This window comes from Oreochromis niloticus, linkage group LG3 (genome assembly GCF_001858045.2).
Source record: "Oreochromis niloticus isolate F11D_XX linkage group LG3, O_niloticus_UMD_NMBU, whole genome shotgun sequence".
NCBI classification, from domain to species: domain Eukaryota; kingdom Metazoa; phylum Chordata; class Actinopteri; order Cichliformes; family Cichlidae; genus Oreochromis; species Oreochromis niloticus.
This window is the reverse complement of record NC_031967.2, coordinates 80174910-80194494: the sequence shown is the minus strand read 5'-3', so window position 1 is coordinate 80194494 and position 19585 is coordinate 80174910. Positions and strand designations below refer to the sequence as shown.

Genomic DNA, 19585 nt, shown 5'->3' with positions numbered 1-19585 from the left:
TCACCCAAACTCAAGAGGACCAAGCAGCTCTGAGCAGCGTCACCTCCGCTGCTGAGAACACAAACATGTCCAGGAAAGCTGTGCTGGCTTTGATTCTTCTCTGCCTGTTTACAACTTCTGTAGGTGAGTGTTTGCATAAATCGTGTGTTTTGTCTGCACAGCAGTGATCATGCACAGGTATATGTGTCTGTTTCTACACGTGTGCATCATTTAGACTCTTCTAATGTTGGAAGGAAAATGAAAACAGCATTTTCTTCACTTCTGTGACTAAAAATCTGTTTTCTTTTCTATTCTACGTGTTTATTTTTTGCATTTTTGTGAAGATTCAGACATCAGCACTGATTATCTTTTACATATCAAGTGTTTTTATTACCGTGCGCTCAAATATGAGATTTGGAAGGAGCGCTTGATTGTTTTGTGCAAGTGTTTGAAGTCTCTGTGCTAAATGACAGACACTGATTCATGCACACGAGAAGAAAAAGCAGTGATTCGAGGCTCTTGTGTTTATAGTTTTGGAAATATTCTTGTTTAAGCATTGCCTCAGATTTCAGTGTGCAGGAAAAGGACATGAAGATGAGTGGAAGGAGCATTTTTGTGCAAAACACTTGAAGACAAATTTTGACAGCAGTGGTGTTTCCACACCTGATTTACCAGGATGGGCTCAGGGTGTTTTTTCATGGGGCACAGAACCAAAACAAGAGGCAATATTGAACTGTTTCATCTAGGAAGTGAATTTATTTGGAGCACAAACAAAGTGAATGAACATTTAACAATCAAACAGGAGATTTTACACCCTGCACATCTTTAAAAAGCACTGACTGACATCACTGTGGACTGAAACATCTGCACGCATGACAACAGGTAGAGTCCATAGTTACAGAGAAGCTGAGGAGGACTTTCCTACCAGCTGGGCTGGAAGCTGCGCCTCCTGTCCCCCATTCATGTGGAGGAACGTCCTCAGACTGGGGGCTCGTCCTCTCTCCTGCTGATGTCTGAAAAGAGAACATGAGGCTGTAACTGACAAATACAGTAACTTATTACTTTATCTTTGCATTAGTGTTAATGACACTGTGTGGAGTGTAATCACAGGGCAGTGTGAGACACACAGGTCTGAGGGCTGTGTGTCCCTCACAGCCCGTGTCCTCCTCCTACACCTACTCCACACCTGTGCTCAGTTTCATCTCTCTCCACTGCAACATTAACAAAAATGACAGGACAGAACTGCTCAAACGTAAAAGCTCTAAAGATACATGCACAGTTTTACCTAAAGCTACTGCATAATTCTGGAGAAATTAAAGGGCTGCTCTGGTCAAATTCAACATACTCAATCAAATACAACATCACAGAAAAAATAAATTAACAATCATCTGCGAACGTTAACATGAAGCTATCAGATGAACAGGCCTCTCGGTTACCTTCTCTACATGTGTGTCAACTTTCATCACAAAAGGATTCCAGATAAATTAAAGGACATTTCTACTCAAATTCAGTTTCAACTACAGCCAGCTTGAAGGCCTGTGGTACACAGCTGATTGTTAGAGATTTCATTTTAATTTTATTATTATTTTAAACACACCTTTATACTGATTATCTACATAATGATGTGGAGGCAGGGACGTGACAGCACAAGCTTACTGCCAACCTATTATAAGATAGTGTTGTAAATTGTTATATATTGTGCATTTTATTTATTTTTATCTCCAAAAAAACATCAAGAGGTTACAAGCGAAGGGAGAACACACCATAGCACATGTTTAAACAAGGAAGGTCAATTAATGAAGTTCTTCATTATAAGTTAGATTCAAGCCTCCCTTCATAAGTTTGCCCACCAGATGTCACCAAAGAGGACTGTGTTGGAAAGCCTCGAGTAATGAACCCTTTTTCAACTTGAGCTTCAGAAAGTTTTATTTGGCCCTCACTACCACTGTGTGTGTTGTAACAGGAACAGGAAGTGATGCTCTACCACAAAGAGAGCAAACAGCAAGTGACAGCAACACCGAAAGCCAGAAGACAAAAGGTAAGAACCCCAAATGTCTTCTACACCTCACTTTTATACCTGCTCACTCTTTCTCCCTCTTGGTGATCCAATCAACTTGTTGATATTTAATCATGTGACATCCTCCTGTCTTTCACCAACCTAGCCTTTGCCCACTCTGATAGTGATGTGAATAATAAAATACAATAAAAAGCTTCACAAGAGGAGCCTACAGAAAGTCTTCTCTGCTGAAGGCTCCTGTGTTTGTCACAGCAATTAGACCATGACTGTGCTTGCTAGAAAAGCCACACAAGATATAAATAATAATAATAATAACTATAATTTTTTTAAAAACAACTTTTTTCCCTTTTATCTTCTGCACTTGTCAGAACAACAAGGTCTACATATAACTTTTTTCCTAGGAGACATCACTCAGCAGAAAAAGGAGCTTTTAGAGCCTACTTGATGTTTCACAGCGGATGAGTAATCCACTTCAGATTCCATCTACTACTTCAATTACCTGATCTGGAGACTCTGTGGATAGTCAAACACTGACTGCACTAATCATTATTTATGTACCAACCTTTAGATGCATAAAACACTGATCAGTGATTGATTCACTCTGCTGTTTACAATCCAAGTCCCAGAAAAGTTGGGATGCTCTTTAAATTCTTCACATTTGAACAGATGAAAACTGAAAGACTTTCAAATCACATGAGCCAATATTTTATGACTGTTTGTCATTAAAGGAGCTTGAAAACAATCTTTCTGTCCTGTGTTGTCTCCTCTCCTGCAGACCTGACAATCATCAGAGCTGTGCGTGGACAGGATGTCGTTCTGCCGTGTCAAGTTCATAAAGATTATCCCATCGCGGCTGTAGTGTGGAGGAGAACTGACGTGAAGCCAGTAAAAGTGCTTTTGTACCAGAGCAAGACGTCTCATCAAGCCAACAAGTATCCACCTTCAAGCCATGTGCATCTGTTGGACATCAGGATGAAGAATGGAAATTTGTCCTTGGCCCTGCAGGATGTGATGCTGCCTGAGACTGGAACATATGAGTGTCAGGCCATCGACAAAGGAAGACACCAGTGGAAGACTCCCATTGAGAACGCTGACACCATCAACACCATCAACACCATCCAGCTGATAATTGATCGAGAGGGTGAGTTTGTAGAGTCGTCCACAATCCTTTCTCTCTGATCCTCATACAGCGCCAAATCACAACTACAGTCGCCTTGGTTACGCTGCAGTCTAGACTGCTGGGGGATTCCCATGATGCACTGAGTGTTTCATCTTCAGCTACTATGTGTTAATAGACCTCTCTTCATTGAATCATACTTGTCATTAATCTCTGGCTCTCTTCCCCAGCGCGTCTTTTGTCCTGTCCACCTCTCCTCACCTCAGCCAGTCTCTCAGATGGCCCCGCCCCTCTCTGTGCCGGGTTCTGCTGGAGGTTTCTTCCTGTTAAAAGGGAGTTTTTGTCACTGACACCAAACTGCTTGCTTAAGGAGGGTAGGGGGTGCACTGCAGGACACTCGGAGCGTTGTTCTCTCAGTTAAAGCTCCTTGTATTATTTAATTAGATCAAGTAAAGAATAAATAGAGAATTTAAAGCAGTACGAAGGCCCTTTGATATAACGTCTGCACACATGAGGCTGAGGTACAAGGAGTTATAGGACAATTAGTTTAATACAGACTTACAATAAAATCCATAGTTTTTCTCAACAATCTACACTCACTGCTCATGGTGTTAGGTACACCTTGTTAGCACTGGGTTGGCCCACTTTTAACTTCAGAACTGCCTTAATCCTTTGAGGCATAAATGCAACATGGTGCTGGAAACCTTCCTCTGACATTTTGCTTTTATGAAGATATTTGTGATGAGACTTTGTAGAAAGCAGGAAGTAGATCATGTCTCACACCTGTCTTCTGTTTCTCACCTGCAGCTCCACCACTGACTGCTGGCGAGAGGCGGTTTGCTCCACGTATGTCTGCTCTGCTACTTCTGACTTTGGGTCTTCTCTCATATTTCTGTTTCTCTCTTTAATCTTGATGATGCTGTAAACACCGACCTCTGACCTGAAACTCCTGCCTCTGAGTTTAAACAGGAACCTATTTGATTTTTTCATTTATTTGATTTTTATTTTGCTTTGGGGTTTTTTTCCCCATATAACAGCTATCATTTAATGTGTCATTTTTCACTTACAGCTAAATACACTCACTGTGGCTGTGAGAATAAGTGATTATGCTGAAACTTATATGTATGTTTTCTTTTTATGGTTTAAAAATTGCATTCCACGCAATTATATAAAAACAAATTAAGGTGCAAATTCAAGGTGCAAATTCAGCCATAACTTTAAACTTTTCCTGCTCATACATGCTTGGAGCGATCTTGTCACTGAAGTGGACGCGCGGCGGGATATCATAGCGTGGCTCAAGCACGTTCATCACAGTTTAAACTAGTGCTGTCAGCGTAAATCTCGTTAAAATGATGTTAATGCCATAAGTGCATTAACGCGGCAAATCTCCGTTAAGCTGGGCAGACACTGTGCGACTTTTTTCAGTCGCGCAATTCAGCGGGGTCCTTAGGGACCAGAAAAGCGCTATATAAATACAGGCCATTTACCATTTACCATTTAGCTCCTGCTCAAACTGCACGATTGACTCGCAGGGGTTAGAAGTTCATAGGTCACGATGCAGGGTCTCACACTATACGGCCCGATGCTCTGATGCGACCTGAGTGCTCACACTGTGCGTCCATAAAAATGAAGGTTATAACAGAAATTCTGTTGCTCGCTCTCCCTCTCTGTCTTTCACTCACACAGACACACACACCACCACAATCAACTTTGCTAAATTGCTAATGAAAAACATTGATCAGGCAGCTGTGATTGAGCAGCAATGTAAATCCAACTATTTTCACGGTTGTTGTGGTCGTGATAATTTTGTGAGGCCACATCGAAAAGGCTCGGATGACAACTGCCTCCATCGCTTGTTTCCAGATCACACGCTGCACTGTAGTGATGGGTCGGTCGCGAACGAAATGGCTCGAGCCGGATCTTTGACGTGAACGACGCGAGCCGGCTCCTTATCGCGAGCCGTGGTTTTTTTTTTTCCTTCTCTCACCCTCTCTCTCCCACTTTTTTTCCTGCTTCACTCCGCACACGAGCCTTGTGCTTTGCGCTGGGCAGAGGGGGGAGGGGCGGTAGTTACACTCGCAGTAGCACAGGAACAGAGCCGGAGGGAGAGACAGAGAAAGAGAGCCAGGGACAACAACGTCACATTAGAAAGGTATCCGGTTGTTCAGTCTGACGTCACTGGCCGTGTCTGGGCCTAAACTCCGCTGCAGGTCCATATATCAAACGATCACTGTGGCATTACTGAGAGTTAAAACACTGTCTAAAGTCTTTCATCTTTAATAAAATGATCAGTGTTCTGCTCTACCAGGTGTAACAATTGAGTTTAACATCCAGGCATCCATGAAAATGGAATTTATGACATTTAACGGCGTTAGAAGTTAGCAGGAAGTTAGCTCACTAGCTTCTATCTAAATACAATATAGCATGTCCTGACTGCGGGGTTTAGAAACAAATTCAAATGTACTGCTCTGCTATCACTTCCAACATAAATGAAGACAGAAAACTAAACAGCAGTGACGTTTGTAGGGTTACTGAAGTTTGGCTAGCTGGTATATAATGATGTGCTACGTGACCGCTAGCGACACAGCTATGTTAGCATAACATAAACAAGCTAACTTTTTTTCCACTCGATAAAAGTTAACGTGAGGGTTCTCAGTGGTCAGGAACAAATGTAATCGCATGGCAGGATGCTGTAAAAGGACTAAACTTCAGCCAGGAGAACAAGTGAGATAATCCATCCACAACACGAGGTTAGTCATTCATATACTGCTGCATGGGTTGGGCTGTAGTTACATCCTAAGGTTTTAAAAACTGAGCTTAAATAAATGATTAGCGGTAATAAAAGCCGAGGGAGGTCAACGGTGATCACTGACTGTTTTAGGAGCTTTTTGAGATTAAATAGAAGAAAATACAAAACATTAAACATGTTAACAACACAAAAGCCATATTAAACGCAGACTACTTTAGGCCCGGAAGTAGGATTCGTCACGTCATCACTGAACAACCGGATAGCTTACAAGCGTGCTAAACGTCACTAATGTCTCACATCTGAAAACTTGCTCTCTCTCTCTTTCTTTCCGTCACTCCTAAAACGTCCCCTTCTCCCTAAACAACCAAGTGCCACATATTGCCATATCATTTTTTTTGATTGGTTGACATGGTGAACTCTAACACCAATAGGGAAGGGGTGTTTTTTCTTTTTTCACTCTCAAGCGGAGAGTGTTTGCTAGCGCTGTCATTAGAAAACTGTTTTGTTCAGAAGAAAACATTGCGTGTATTTTTTATCGTGACTCTGGTTTTACGTGGCCCATCGACACAATTTAAAAACATGTATAGTTTGAAGTCCGCACTTTAAACCCAAGTTGAAATGGGTCGCTGCATCTCGTAGCTGTGTCATCTTGAATTGGTCATGTGATTTTGATGCGCCAGAGCGTCCGTCAACCTCAGAGGGTTAACATAATGGTGTGACCCAGTCTGTCTTTGCATGTGATTGGCTGCATGGTCCCACCTCTGTCTCCATAGAGACCAGCAGGGCTGAAGATTCAGCTCCACATTAATAATTAATAATAACTGACATATGAACGTGTATCAGGGCCTGATGTGGCCCGCTGGCCGTATGTTGGACACCCCTGCTTTAGCTGCTAAGTCATGGCTGAACGGGCACAAACAGAGTCACGCTCACACTTGTTTCTCACTACGCTCTGTGAAAAAAGAAAGAAAACAAACCCACTCATGATCTTCAGAGTGTACATTTGATTTATTTGATGCTTCTGTCGACATGAACAATAGAAAAGCAGCTGCTGACATCAAAAATGCAAATGTTGTATTTACAGGGTCCCTGCAGTCAGCTGAGACTGTAGAGAGCTCTGGTGTGGTGGGAGCAGCGATGTGTGTGTGTGTGTGTGTGTGTGTGTGTGTGTGTGTGCGCACTGCACAGAGGTACTGTGGGGATGAAGGAGCTCTCAGGGCCTCCACAGCCTCCTGCAGGAGGTGGAGGTGCTGTCCATCATGCAGGACAAATACAGCTTTAGAATTGAACAGCTCGCTTGTTTAAACACAATATCAGTGAGGGTTGTATCATATGCACTTGACAGCCACAGCGACACAGTGATGTAGAATATGAGCCAAGAGGCCACGTGCTGACTCTGCTCTGAAACTAAGTGCCATTAGAGCTGATCCAGAGCAGGCAGCTTCAATGCTGACTCAGCAGCAGTGAGCCTGATATTTCTTTGTAACATAGCTCGAGTGCTGCTTTGTTTCCTTTGCTTTGTGTCTCTATCTGTAGCATCGTGACTGTACGACAATTTTCCTGTGATGCACCGTGAAACAGCGAGCGCCGTACAAAACACACTCAAGCACTTAGCCGTCTGTGTTTAACTTTACAAATCTTTCTCTGCTGTGCAGCTTTGCTACTTTCAAGAAACACTGTGTTTGTTCTCAGTAACTCATTTAAACACACACACACGCAAAACATGCCAAATAAATCTATTTTCAAACGAAGGTGTTTATACTTTAAGTCTGTATAGCTGCTGATACTTAACACATGAGTGTTGTCTGAAGAAGAGGACTCTGTTGCCATGGTAATCCCTGCATGAATGGATGCACAGATGAACTTAGCCTCATTTTTTCGCGTTATTATTTTTTTCTAACTTCTTCATACTTTCTTAACTTCGATTTTCTTCATTTATAAAACTTAAAACTTGAACAAAGAGGAGTTTAAATTACACACAAGGACGTAATTATCACTTTAAAGCAAATAAACTGTCTCTAATTTTATGGCAATTTGGTTTTAATGGCAAGAGAAAGAAAATCAACGAAGACTCCAGAAAGTTACAAAGTGTTGACTTGTTTGTGAGCAAACCTGCAGACTGAGCAGGTCTAATGATGATGTCCTTCTGTGTAAGTCATCGTCTGTTCTTTACTGTAGAAAAGCCTTTTTAAAAGCTGCCTTCGGCTCGTGTGCAGCCTGACACAGTGTTATCTCTGGGATTTCCCTCAGGTCTGCAGAAAGTGTCCTTAAAGTTGAATATTGTGACAAAGTGAATGTAACAGTGAGACTGAGCTGCTCCGTCTGTTTCTGCTGACTTCAGCTCCTTAAACATCCTGATTTATCAGCACTGCAGGGGCACGAATGTCACTGTTACAGAGACGCACACAGAGCAGGAATGTGACTGAATATGGAGTCACTAACAGGAAAAACACCTTCAGCCTCAAACATGCAGTCAGCTGCTGCACTGGCCTAATGACAGACGTGAGCTGAGCTCAGGGAGCAGCAGAGGGTGGAGGCTCATTTCATACGTCTTTAAACTCAGCAGTGTGAAGTCCAAAGAGACTGACATGTGACAGAGAAAAGCATCAGTGCTGTCGGTTCCAGCCTCACTTTATAGTTTGTTTTTATTTCTCTGGATGATGCAGGGAGCCTGGCTCAGCAGCTGCTGTCATGTTGTAACCATGTTCCTGTGACTGTAGTGTGATAACTCTGTGACTATGTGATGGACTTACTGTTGATGGTGTCCTGTATTAAAGTGTTACAGCAGCCGACCTGTCTGTGTGTCACTGTCTGTTCCTCCAACCTGTGGACTGCAGCCTCTTCAGCAGCAGCTGTTCGCTGTTTGCACCATCTACTCACATATTCTTCAGTTTAAACGTCTTTATTTAATCTGTGCTTAATACTCAACAATGAGGCTGCATCCAATGTTAAATGTCTTGTTATTCTCCTCATCTCAGAAACTATACTCAAATATAATGAGACTCAAACTGGAGTGTTGTAAAAATTGGGAGGGGGTGGAGCTTTAGGCAGGCAGCAGCGATGGGGTGAATGAGTGCAGCAGCCCCACCCACCAGCCTCTGAGTAACGCAGCTGGCCTCCAAGGCCCCATGTGTGTGCAAAATAACTAATTACTACATTATACTTTGCTACACTAACGAGTAAACAGGACTGTTAGCCAATTAAATCAGTGTTTGTGGAGCACCAAATATCACTGTAGCAACAATCAGCGTGTAGCACATGAACACAGTAACAGGAAGCTAGCATGGCTAATGCTAACTGCTAATGAAACTTTGAATAAACTTAATTTAATCTAATATTCAACTCTGAATTCTAACTTTAGTACTTTTAACAGAGGCTATTTTTATTCAGTGTGGTTTTATTTTATTCATAAAAGCCTTATTTTTATGTATTTGCTCCTACCAGGGAGAACACATGAGGTTAAAGGACAAGTTAGAGACCTTTTGTCTCTACAATGGAGAACAGCTTTTTAAACTCTGCACTCAGCTTTGTGTCTCCAACATCACTGAAATGCAGACAGGTGCTTATCTTAAATTTTTACTGCTTTCTTAACTTTTTCTCAACACTCTTGTCTTTAAATCTGCTCCCGTCTCTCTGTGTACCTGGCCTGTACCATTACACTTGCTGTCCTTCTTTAACATAACGGTGTGACCCAGTCTGTCCTTGCATGTGATTGGCTGCATGGTCCCACCTCTGTCTCCATGGAGACCAGCAGGGCTGAAGATTCAGCTCCACATTAATCATTAATAATAACTGACATATGAACGTGTATCAGGGCCTGATGTGGCCCGCTGGCCGTATGTTGGACACCCCTGCTTTAGCTGCTAAGTCATGGCTGAACGGGCACAAACAGAGTCATGCTCACACTTGTTTCTCACTGCTCTGTGTGAAAAAAGAAAGAAAACAAACCCACTCATGATCTTCAGAGTGTACATTTGATTTATTTGATGCTTCTGTCGACATGAACAATAGAAAAGCAGCTGCTGACATCAAAAATGCAAATGTTGTATTTACAGGGTCCCTGCAGTCAGCTGAGACTGTAGAGAGCTCTGGTGTGGTGGGAGCAGCGATGTGTGTGTGTGTGTGTGTGTGTGTGTGTGTGTGTGTGTGTGTGTGTGCACTGCACAGAGGTACTGTGGGGATGAAGGAGCTCTCAGGGCCTCCACAGCCTCCTGCAGGAGGTGGAGGTGCTGTCCATCATGGGGATAATTAAGCTTTAGAATTGAACAGCTCGCTTGGTTTGCACACAATATCAGTGAAAGTCGTATCATATGCACTTTACAATCACAGCGACACACAGTGATGTAGAATATGAGCCAACAGGCCACGTGCTGACTCTGCTCTAAAGCAACGTGCCGTCATGATGATGGAAATACTTGATGATGATGATGATGATGATGGTTTTAATAAAGCATTTATAAATATTTCGGTCCCTGTGTTTGAATCCTTCCTTTGTAGTTTCAAGACTTCCTTAGAAAAGGTTGTTTGTTGTCAATGAGCCAATTGTGCTGTAGCTCTCAAACCAATCCAAAGCTATTACTGTCTCAGTGCTCACACACACACACACACACACACATACACACACACACACACACACACAAACACACAGCTATACCTCCCAAAATAAATCCTTTTAGAAAATAGAAAAGTACACACTTCTGTATCTTCTGAGTGAAGATGACTCTGTTGCCATGGTGAATTCATGCTTTAGTGGACGCACCGACGCAGTAAGCCCACTTGTCCCGCAGTTATTATGGGTTTTTCCAGCTTTCTCAGAATTCCTCCAACTCTGAATTGATTTGTTAATTAAAGGAGCAGCAAAATAGCAACAAACACATGAAGGCTGTGTATGAAGAGACTTTCATGTCACTGAGTGAGAAAGTAAGTGAAGCTTAAATGAGCTGTGGGCCACTGTCGTCTCATTGGAGGCCACGTTAATGTTCAAGAAGTAGAAAACAAATAACCAAACGATAAAAAAAGGCACAAATATTTCAGAAAATGTAGCATTTTGTTTGTTATTTGCATTTTTCAATTATTGTATAACAAGACAAAACTGCAAACTTTTTTTCCTCCCTCTAAACTGACTGACTCCTTTCATTGAACTGCATAATAAACACATTGGTCCTCTGTTTCTGTCCAGACAGACAGACATCATTTTGTTTGTACTTAACAAAATAAAAGTGCAGACATAAGTGTACACATTAGTTTTTGAATCTCTCACTGAACTAACAGCCAATCCCTCAACCCGCGCCACGGGTTTGAGACCCCTGACCTAAAGGATTCAGAGCAGGCTCAGAGACATGGATCAATCTCCAGACCTCAGTCCTATAAAACCTGTGGAGGGAGCTGAAGCTGGGAGCAGCTGAGAAACCTCTGAAAGCATTCAGAGAGTTTCTGTAAAGAGGAGAGAACCACAGTCCCTGCAGGTGAGCAAACTGGTGACCACCAACAACAACACAAGTGCTGGCTGCTTCATGCACATTAGCTCGTGTGCAGCCTGACTCAGTGTTATCTCTGTTATCTTCCCTCAGGTCTGCAGAACCTGTCCTTAAAAAGTGTATTAAAGTGTTACTGCAGCCGAGCTGTCTGTGTGTCACTGTATGTTCCTCCAACCTGCAGACTGCAGCCTCTTCAGCAGCAGCTGTTTGTCAGTAAGTGTCTCACTGTGATGTGGACTAGAACACACACACCACACAGTGTGTGTAGGAGCTCCACAAAGTGTCTCAAAGCTGCTTTCCTCCTCATGTCCAGCAGGGGGAGCTGCTCTCAGAGGCATGACATCACGTACAGTTAGCTGAAGCTTTACACTCTTATATTTGTTCATCCTTATAACATAATCTCCACAGTTCATGTGAGGCACTCAGCAGTGTGATGTTCACAGTCCAGCTGTGGCTCTGATTCAAACAGTGCTTATTATTAGAGGCAGACAGAAATCAGCTACCCTCACAGAGCAGCAACCCCAGTCAGGCAGTGAGGTGGGAACATCCTGCTTTCTGTGTGTGTCACTGTATTCATCATCATCTACATGATCTCAGGCCTGCCGTCTGATGCAGGCTTGACTCTGACTATGAAGGTGGAATGTATATTGTCATGGTAACCCAAGTATGATCAGGAACAGGTGAGTGACCAGCCCGCCTACTGACCAATCAGCTCTCATGAGGGTGTGTCAGAGCTGTGTGGAGAGCAGCAGGGTCCACAGTTGTTCACAGCCTCTGAGTCTTTGTTCCTCTGATGAGCATCAGTGTTGATTATAGAAGCTCAGACACAACTTTACTCTCTGACTCTTCCTCCCATCAGCTGCTCTGTCAGCATTAATATAGGATCCTGCATATGACTGACAGACGTGACGACCTTTGATGACCTTTGATGACCTTTGATGACCTTTGTGCCTGTAAACTCTGTTTTTCTACTTAAATTGACTCTGAGCGTAAAGGATGAAAACTCAAACCGTCCCTTAAACATTAATTTAATTAAACATGACTCTTCCTCACATTCTCCTCGTCTTCATATTGATGGTACGTTCACTAAACATCGTTAATACTTCACACACACCAATGTTGTCTCAAAATATCCAACATAATAAATCGATGTGTGATATGGGACAGGGTTTAACGCCACTGTCACTACTGTGAACGGAGCGAGCTGAACAAAACTCTCAAAATGACACAAAATGTAAAACTGTGAATAGAACAAATAGAAATAGAGACTGAATGAAATCTGACCAAAAATTCTTCTCTTTAAACTGTAACACACCTGGATAACTGTTGTTTTATCATTACAGACACTCAGGTGTGATATGTGAGGACTCCAGCACACACCTGGTTACTGCTCTCAGGTCACCTGCTGAGCAGTCGTGTAACTGTGCAGAAGGTCGAGCAGCTGTTTCCTGCTGTGTCTGGGATTTATTTAGGAGGAAGAGAAGATGTGTTTGTCTCTTCTTCTCTGGAGCCAACAAAAGCTCAGCTCCACCCCTGATACGCTGTCCTTCAGCTGCAGATACTGAGTGTATGTGTAAACTGGATCTCATAACTGTATTTGTTGAGCCTGTAGTTTCAGAATGTTGTGAGTGTAAAGGCCAGTGATGTGGAGTAAAGCATTACTTGTAACGTGTAACTGTAATCCGATTACTTTTTTCAAGTAATGAGTAAAACAAGGGATTACTATTGCAAAAAGGGTCATTAAATCACTGTTACTTTCCTGTAAGCACGCTGCGTTACTAAACCGTGATTTTGTTTGCAAGATTGACTCATGACAATGACGTCTATTGTTTTATTACCTATTCAGGTTGTGTATCATGTTTCTAAAAAGTAACTAAGTAACTAATTACTTCTGAAAATAAGCAATCAGTAAAGTAACAGGAATTCTTTTTTGCAAAACTAATCAGTAATTAGTTACTAATTACTTTTTTCAAGTAACTTGACAAACACTGGTAACGGCCTCTGTGCTGCTGCTTTAACTCAGCTTAAAACTCTGCAACATAAAATGTTTTTACAGTGTCAGCCTCGTCTAGAGCAGGGCTGTCAAACATAAGGCCTGGGGATCAGAATCGGCCGGCCAAAGACTCTGATTTGGCCCATTGGACAGCTTTAGAAAATATAGAATAGAATATTCTTTATTGTCATTGTTACAAGTACAATGAAATTGAGAGATGTCTACGAAGACCCGTCCAGGCTGCACCCGCCTCTCCCCCCGTGGTGACTGGGATGGGCCGTCCTTGTCCTGTAGAAACACTGAGACGTGCTGCTGAAGCTGCTCTCCTTTATATTAACATGTCTCATGGATCAAAAGTGCAGTTAAACTTCTTTGCACGGACAGAAAGAGGAGCTTCACTCGTTCAGCCCACTTACAATCCACATGTATATGTGAATAATCATTTTGACGCGTAGAGGATAAGGACAACACTGCACTGACAGAATCCAGAAACTAGAACAGCTAAGGTCAGAAACCCGAGAGAGGCGCGAGCAGACCAACAAAGACGATCAGATATCTCCTGCACCGAGACACGGACACTAAAGCTGGATGTGAAGACAGAACATGTGAGAAGATAGCGCGTCCCAGAGGCCAACGAGGGAACAAGATGTTCCCACGTGAGCTGAAACAAACACATCTTAAACTTTATATCGTGTATATTTAACCTCAGCTGTGCTCTCAGACCGACTGTGGAGCGGCTCCCAGCAGAACTGGGTTCAGATTTTTGAGGCACGTTACATCACCTTCATGTCCCGGGTCCATGGGAGCTCTTATAACCACCTGGTAAAGAACTCTATAGGACCAGTGACTGTAATACAGAACCATCACTGTGTGAGGACACAAACCAGTATCTTTGATGGTGAGGACAGGACCCAGTAAACTATCTAAATACTGCAGATTTAATGAGGCTGTGCTAAATGATGAGGTCACTAATCAGGAAGTGCAGAAAGATTTAACAGAACAGGTTTTGTCACATGATGATGTCACAGTCTCTCTGTCTATCCTGTGGGAGGGGCCTAAAGTAGGCATGAGTATTACAGCCATTTCCTCCAGACTGAGAAAACAAAGCTGAACCAGAGAAACTAGAGACAGAGCAGCAGCAGCCACAGAGACAGGAGGTGTCTGCATAATTAGCGGTGGTGGAGTTTGGCTGAAATTCTTTACTATCCAACAGCTGATGAAGGTCACCATGCTCACCTGTGATCAGCGTGGGAGGAGTTTCAAGCCTTCAGACAGACGGCTGAAGATCCAGTGCTGCACCGACGTTGTTGCGTCCTGAGACATGGGGACAGCAAATGACTTGTCAACGCATCTGCAGGAGAAGAAAACTGAACTTTATTAAGCAGGAAAAGAACAGAGAACCACTAGATGTCAGTAAAGAGCTGCTCCTCATCATCGTGTGCTTTCATGCTGTAACTTCTACATCAGGTTCTAGTGCACAAACATGAACCTGAACTGAAACTGTTCAGCAGCTCTCAGTCTTTGTGTGTCCACATCTCTGCTGGATGGACTCACCCACTGAAGCCAGGACTCAGTGTGGAGCTGGGTGTGGAAATGTATCACCATCACATGACACAGTGGGGTCCACAGTGAGTGGCACCGGTGACGCGTGCAAGCTCACAGTCACTGGGAGGCTGAGTGTGGAGTCAGTGTTGCTGTGGTTTGTGTGTGTGTGGAGATGAAACACACCTGTGTGTGCTGTTCCCCTCACATCTGTTTGACCTCTGTCACAATGAGCTGACCTCTGCTCCTCCTGCCGTCTCTCACTGGACTAACTTTGTTAGCTGCAAAACGATTGTGTCCACAAAATGTTTCCTTACAAGGTGAAGAACGTTTCATTTAAACCAAATTTAATTTTAAATTAAACCAATTTTCATTTTCAATTAAACCAAATCATGGATTTTATTGTGAAAAACCTCCTTCAAACATGTCTGAGTGGTACAGAGTCTGTGGATTTTCCCACAGACGTTGCTCCTGTGCTTCCACAGCTGTCACACAGACACATTACCATGTCCGACAAAAGCTGCCAGATTTGTACTTTTCCACATCCTTAAATCTGTTTTCAAAGTAAAAGCAGCACTTCCTGTTTCCATGGAGGAAATGTAAAATGTCGTGGAAGGTTTAAACATTGTTTGTGATGCTGTTGACGTCTCATTTTCAGTCTGACATGTTTTATACTCACATATGTCTTGTCTGTGTTTCTGTTATGATGTCATCATTTCCCTTGTTGTCGTTCATGAAGCTTCATCCTGTTTTCTGTGTTGGATTTGATTGTTTATCAGCTGATTACAGCTCACGTGACCATCCACCATGTTTCCTCCAGCCTGTGATCAGACTGGTGCTCCACCTGGTGGTGGTGATGCCTTTCAGCTGTTGCCATGGAAACAGAAACTGCTACATGAGACTGTGTGTGATTCAGTCAATGTGACGTGTTTTCTTTAAAGATGAGAGATGCTGAGATCAAAAACATGTCGCTATGGTTTCAGTAAACAAATCCAGCAGGAAATGAGATGTTTATGGTGAATCTGCTGCAGCGTTTCAAACATGGGGGGGTTACTGTTGTCACGTGACGCTGATATGGCTCAGCAGAACAGACAGATGGAGGATAGAAAGATGATGGATGGATAGATGGATGGATGGATGGAGGATGGAGGTATATTGTGTGCGGTACCTCTTTGGGAGAGATGAGCTCAGTGCTGCCGTGGAGGGAAACCCCTTCTCCTGTCAGCAGGCTCCATGGTAACGAGCTCCTCGACGTCACAGGTTAAACTCCAACACGAACACTGACACGAGCATTTTGCAGGTATCCAATCCTTTTTATATATGTTCATAAATCGCGGAGACACTACAGCTACACACTGCTGCGTTTGAGCTTCCACACACGTGACTCACCGGGACATGTGGTCACGTGACGGAAGCTGCGGGAGGATATTCTTGCGCTTCTACACAGAGGTTTACGGTAATGCGTCTTCTTCGCTGATTGAGCCTCAAAGGAAAACATAATTAATGTTTGTGTTAATGACTAAACATGTGATAATTAGACCTATTATGGTTCACCGTTTAAGATAAAGGCTGTGTGTGTGTGTGTGTGTGTGTGTGTGTGTCTTTGTGTGTGTGTGTGTGTGTGTGTAAGAGAGAGAGAGATCTACCATTATGCATAAACACAGAGGCACATGGTCATACTTGCAGCTGACACCGTAGACAAACGCACAGTTTCAACTGCAGATAAAGGTCAGAGTTCAGAGGTCATGTTGTTACCTTTTCATGTTTCACCACAGAACAGTTAGTGTGTGTAACAGACTCTGTGATCCTCTCTGAGATCAGTGCTGTGGGTCCAGGTCAGAGCACATGTTGGATCTCTGATTCTTTCACGTCCATATTAAACAGCTGCTGCGATGAACTGTGACTGTTAGCAGTAACTCATTAAACATGTCTGCACACTGTGACAGAGCCGTCCTCCATCAGTGAGGCTGAGATTAGAAATGCTCACACTGGGAACAGGAAGCAGATTTCTGTCCGACTGTCATGATGGTAAAAGGATGAAATCCTCTGTAACACAGTCAGGCTCTTACAGCCCATAATAACAATGAACACTTATTAAATATGAAACAATCACGTTAGATAAAACTGTTTTTAATAAAATATGTAAACAGATCCAACAACATTAAGATCCAAATCATTAGTTCCAGCTGACATGGACTGGAGTGAGGACACCAGTGACTGAAAGAACCAGTGTTTCCATAACAGACTCATGAACATCATTATGTGTTATGTTAGTTTCTCATCCAGCACAGACACATTATTTCTGTTAGTTCCTGTCAGCTGTCAGCACTCTGTATAAGCACGACTGTGAACAACACAAACTTATTTTCAATGTGTCACATAAACATTAAGTGTGTATTTGATCCAGATATTTCTCAGTATGTTTCATGTAGCTGGAAGCAAAGTCACATCAGGCCTTAGAAGGAATTCATGAAAGTCTGAAATCTGTCTGCAGTGCAGTGGAGTGATCTCCTCCCTATGAATGAAGTTAGAAGTCTGGAAGTTCAGGAAGCACAAATGTGATGAAGGTGAAGGTGTGGAGCGCTGTGTCAGGCTCTGCTGTGGAAATGAACTTTTGCAATATTTTCAACTGGAAAAAGAAGCAGGGTATGAACTTTGTAGCTCAATGCAAAGCTCAAGGGTTAAAGGTCAAAGGTCACCCAGGCTGTGAGCAGAAGCCTTAATGCAGGAAAACAACTTTCCAGGATTTTTCCCCAAATTCCAGGTCAGATTTCATTGGTCAGAAAAAAGAACTTCAAATTTGGATCCAGTACTCGTGTCACGATGCTGACGCCCTGACTGCTGATCAGCTGATCAATCCTTTCATTGTTCACCAGAGGACGAGGAAACATTATCACTGAGTTCAGTTTGGACAGTCCACCAATCACAGAGCTCCATCAGTGACCTTACAGTAACTACATTCACCAGCAGAGCTTTGATTGCACTTGTCTCCACCACCACTAGATGTCTCCACACTGTGCTGACTCCAATGAATGATCAGAGCTGCTGAGTCTGAACCTCTTTACTCGGTTGGAGGCGGCTGCTGCAGCCTCACCCTGACACACACAAAGCTCCACCTTCAGTTCTGACACTGAAACATCCACTGTAGCTACAATGATGCAGATGTGACTGTCAGCAGCTGGATTTCCTCTCCACAGATTTGTTTCCATGCTGATCACAAAAAAGCAACAACTCAGACAGATCATTAGGTACAGCAGCTTTAACAGTAACAGTGTAATTGTAGAGTCTTTACAATTTAAAGTGCATGAAGGCAACTGTTGCTGTGATTTGATGCTATGTTAATAAAACTGAATGAATAAGTGATGATATTTATCCAGACCGTCTCTCTGATTGATCTCTATGACCTAGCCTCAGGAATAACTTCCAGCCAGCAGCCTCGTCCCTGCAGGAGTGCTCACACAAAGCTCCCCATCCATCAGTGCTTTAATCATGGTTTTAAACTTTCTCTAATAAATCACTTTCATGGAGCCTTTATTTCACCCAGCTCTCTAAGCTATTTATCTGATTCATAACTTTAATTTTATTGAAAACATTCAACCATTTAAACGATTATTAATTTTTATCAACAGATTTTTAACAGGGACTATAAGGAATGAGGACATTTATTCCACATTAGTTCCTCTTAACTGGACATAATCACATAACAGTAGGTCCCTGCAGATCTTTGTCCATGTTTTACATCCTTCTTTACACAGATGTCTTTTCATATTTGATGTCATGTTAATTTGAAAGCTGAGCCTCCATCTGCCACAGCCATGTTACCAGCATAATGTTATTTTATAGCGGCTGGAAGATTTCTGAAAGTCACCAAAAACAACAAAAGTGGGACTTCCTGCTCCTCACGAAGGACTTCCTGCCAGTTCAGACAGAAAAAATAACCAAAGTATGAACAGCATTTCTTCATTCACATGACCTTTGACCTCTGACCGCTGAAGCTGGCTGATCTTTTCTGCTTCCTTTTCCATCAATTTGAAATTAAAGGCCCTTCTAAAAGCTGCTGGACAGTTTTTATTGTGAAACACCGAGAAACAGTTGGAAACACTGATTTTGTTCTTAAGAGTATGTGTGGCTCTGACAAACGGTTCTTTGCTGTGAGAGACAGAGCATCTCCTCCATCTGTGTTTAGCTTCCTGTAAGGACAGGAAGTGATGCGAAGGTTTATGACGTGTGAAACTATGAGGAAGCTGAACTCTGTGGCAGTCTGCCGTGATGTTTGATTGCACACACTAAACTGAACTGAAAGAGAGTGTGTGTGTTTTAGTGTGCAATAAGAAGTGACATTGCTGTCGGTCCATCTTCCGGAAGTTGGCCCAATGCCCATTTATGGACATTGGGCCTCATTTATTAATGTTTGTATGGAAAAGTTCAAACTTCTTGGAGTTTTCGCACAAAATTTCCATAATCAGATTTATGATGTGCTGTTCTTCTGCCTCCCTGGCCGCTGTGTCAGTGGGGATGTTGTCCGCTCTGTGTTGTAGCGTCCTGATGACACCCAGTTTGTGCTCCAGTGGATGATGAGAGTCAAACCTTAAATACTGATCTGTATCTGTAGGTTTACGGTACACGTCAGCTTTTAGATGTCCCCCATTACTGATGGAAATCTCACAGTCTAAGAAGGCCAACCTGCCACTTGTTATTATTTGTATTATTT

General features: G+C 42.8%; 1 long non-coding RNA gene across 1 annotated transcript; it reads right to left on the bottom strand.

The window, feature by feature from the left end:
• Positions 1-707: 707 nt before the first annotated feature.
• Positions 708-16454, bottom strand: LOC112846143 (uncharacterized). The gene is made up of 3 exons (XR_003218987.1): positions 16043-16454; positions 14569-14683; positions 708-992 (listed from the first exon to the last, which is right to left on the bottom strand). It is a non-coding gene; the product is annotated as an uncharacterized LOC112846143 (long non-coding RNA).
• Positions 16455-19585: the final 3131 nt, after the last annotated feature.